Below are 3729 nucleotides of genomic sequence, written 5' to 3' on the forward strand. Positions count from 1 at the left end.
GGGATCATCATTAGGAGAATGATGTGATGGACAAGACCCAATCCTAAGCATAGCACAAGATCGTGTAGTTCGTATGCTAAAGCTTTTCTAATGTCAAGTATCATTTCCTTAGACCATGAGATTGTGCAACTCCCGGATACCGTAGGAGTGCTTTGGGTGTGCCAAACGTCACAACGTAACTGGGTGGCTATAAAGGTACACTACGGGTATCTCCGAAAGGTGTCTGTTGGGTTGGCACGAATCGAGACTGGGATTTGTCACTCCGTGTGACGGAGAGGTATCTCTGGGCCCACTCGGTAGGACATCATCATAATGTGCACAATGTGATCAAGGAGTTGATCATGGGATGATGTGTTACGGAACGAGTAAAGAGACTTGCCGGTAACGAGATTGAACAAGGTATCGGGATACCGGCGATCGAATCTCGGGCAAGTACAATGCCGCTAGACAAAGGGAATTGTATATGGGATTGATTAAGTCCTTGACATCGTGGAACATGTGGGAACCAACATGGGTATCCAGATCCCGCTGTTGGTTATTGACCAGAGAGTCATCTCGGTCATGTCTGCATGTCTCCCGAACCTGTAGGGTCTACACACTTAAGGTTCGGTGACGCTAGGGTTATAGAGATATTAGTATGCGGTAACCCGAAAGTTGTTCGGAGTCCCGGATGAGATCCTGGATGTCACGAGGAGTTCCGGAATGGTCCGGAGGTAAAGAATTATATATAGGAAGTGCTATTTCGGCCATCGGGACAAGTTTCGGGGTCACCGGTATTGTACCGGGACCACCGGAAGGGTCCCGGGGGTCCACCGGGTGGGGCCACCTGCCCCGGGGGGCCACATGGGCTGTAGGGGGTGCGCCTTGGCCTACATGGGCCAAGGGCACCAGCCCCAAGAGGCCCATGCGCCAAGAGAAGAGAAAAAGGGGAGAGTCCTAAAAGGGGAAGGCACCTCCGAGGTGCCTTGGGGAGGATGGACTCCTCCCCCCTTGGCCGCACCATTCCTTGGAGGAAGGGGCAATGGCTGCGCCTCCCCCCTCTCCCTTGTCCCTATATATAGTGGGGAAAAGGAGGAGCAACCATACCTAAGGCCTGGCGCCTCCCTCTCCCTCCCGTGACACATCTCCCTCCTCCCGCAGCGCTTAGCGAAGCCCTGTTGGAATCCCGCTACTTCCACCACCACGCCGTCGTGTTGTTAGATCTCCATCAACCTCTCCTTCCCCCTTGCTGGATCAAGAAGGAGGAGACGTTGCTGCTCCATACGTGTGTTGAACGCGGAGGTGCCGTCCGTTCGGTGCTAGGATCATCGGTGATTTGAATCACGACGAGTACAACTCCATCAACCCCGTTCTCTTGAACGCTTCCGCGCGTGATCTACAAGGGTATGTAGATCCAATCCTCCCTCGTTGCTAGATGACTCCATAGATTGATCTTGGTGACACGTAGGAAAATTTTGAATTTATGCTACATTCCCCAACACACCGACCACCAAAGTCTGAAGTATCTGTTTACTCAGCCAGATCTGAACCCCCGTCAGCAGAGATGGATGGAGACTGTTGTAGACTTTGACGTGGGTATATCCTATACCCCCGGCAAGGCTAATGTAATGGCTGATGCCTTGAGCCGCAAGTCTTATTGCAATCACCTCCAGGTTCACAAAGTTCATCCCTCGCTTGTCGAAGAATTTAGAAAGCTGAACCTTCATATTGTTCCTCCCAGAGTTTCAGAAGATGAATCTTCGTGTTGTTACTAAGGGTTCTCTAAATACCCTGGCTGTCGTATCGGATCTCGTAGCTGGTATAAAGACTATTCAAGGTTTTGACTCTGAAGTCCATAAGATTAAACGTCATCTAGCAGAAGGAAAGACCTCCTTCTTCTCTATCACCGATGATGGCGCCTTGTACTTCAAAGTCCGCCTAGTGGTACCACGTTCGAGGAAAAACCTGGATCAGACTAAAGAGGTTAGGAAAGAAGCTCATGATACGCCTTTGTCTATTCATCCTAGTAGTACAAAGATGTACCAGGATATTCATCAAAGATTCTGGTGGTCCAATATGAAGCAGGATATTGCTCGTTATGTTGCTGAGTGTGACATTTGCCGCCGTATCAAAGCAGAGCATCAATGGCCGGCTGGAACTCTGCAACCTATCTCTATTCCTGAATGGAAATGGGACCATGTTGAAATGGACTTCGTCACTGGATTTCCCAAATCACAGAAAGGTAATGATGCTATTCTTGTCGTCATTGACCGGCTTTCTAAAGTTGCACATTTTCTGGCGGTCAAAGGGACAATCACTGCTAGTCAGCTTGCTACTCTCTACATGTCCAGAATTGTTTCACTTCACGGTATTCCACTGGTTATCAGTTCAGACCGTGGCAGCTTATTCACTTCAAGATTTTGGGCGAGTTTCCAAGAAGCTATGGGAACTCACCTGTCGTTCAGTACGGCGTTTCATCCTCAGTTGCAAGGACAGGTTGAACGTGTCAACCAAGTTCTCGAAGACATGCTTCGAGCTTGTGTAATTTCCTTCGGCAAGAAATGGGAGGAATCTCTTCCATATGCCGAGTTCTCTTATAATAATAGCTATCAAGCTAGTCTGAAGATGTCCCCCTTCGAAGTGCTATATGGACGAAAGTGTCGGACCCCTCTGAACTGGTCAGAAACTGGGGAACGTCCACTCTTCGGTCCGGATATTATCCAACAGGCCGAAGAACAAGTTCGCATTATTCGCGAGAATCTCAAGACTGCTCAGTCACGTCAGAAAAGTCAGCATGACCGCCATCACCAAGACATGGTCTATCAACCTGGCGAAAAGGCTTATCTTCGAGTTACACCAATGAAGGGTGCTCACCGCTTCGGGATCAAGGGCAAGCTAGCTCCTCGCTATATCGGTCCCTTCACTATTCTCGAAAGGCGTGGAAAAGTGGCATATCAACTGGAGCTTCCGCCGAACCTTTCCCAGGTTCACGGTGTGTTCCACGTGTCACAACTCCGTCGTTGCTTCAAGGATCCAATCCGAGCAGTGGATCATGAAGTGCTCGAATTGCAACAGGACCTCTCCTATAAAGAGCATCCGGTCTGCATTCTTGACCAAGCTGAACGCCGCACACGTCAGAAGGCGATCAAGTTCCTCAAAGTCCAGTGGTCGCACCATTCTGAAGATGAAGCCACTTGGGAACGCGAGGACCGCCTGCGTGATGAATACCCCGCACTGTTTCCTTCTACCTCCTAAATCTCGGGACAAGATTTCTTATAGTGGAGGAGAATTGTGACGTCCAGATATTTAAGCTACAGTGAATCTCTGCTAATGATGCCATGTCACCTCGTTTACTGTTGCTAATCTCGCGTCGGTTCGAAACTTTCAAATTCAAAATTTAAATATTGTCAAACATCAAAAGTTTTCAAACATCAAAACAAAAATGTTCGGTTAGTGCCAAATATTACATAGATAATTATAGTAAAGAAAACACAAATTTATAAAATACTTATATGCCCTAAGTTGAATTAAAGCAGTAAAACAAAATAAATAAAAGGAAAATAAACAAAACAGAAAGCAAAAATAAAATAAAAGAAACCCCCGGCCCCTTGGGCTTCGGCCCACCAGGCCACAGCCGGCCAGGCCACCGGCCCAACCCCTCTCCTTAACCCCTCCCGAAACCCTAGCCGTCCACCCCGTCGCCCCACTCGCCCCACTCGCTCCCCCCTCGCTCCCCCGATCCGGATCGGG

This window comes from Triticum dicoccoides, chromosome 6A, assembly GCF_002162155.2.
Source record: "Triticum dicoccoides isolate Atlit2015 ecotype Zavitan chromosome 6A, WEW_v2.0, whole genome shotgun sequence".
NCBI lineage: Eukaryota > Viridiplantae > Streptophyta > Magnoliopsida > Poales > Poaceae > Triticum > Triticum dicoccoides.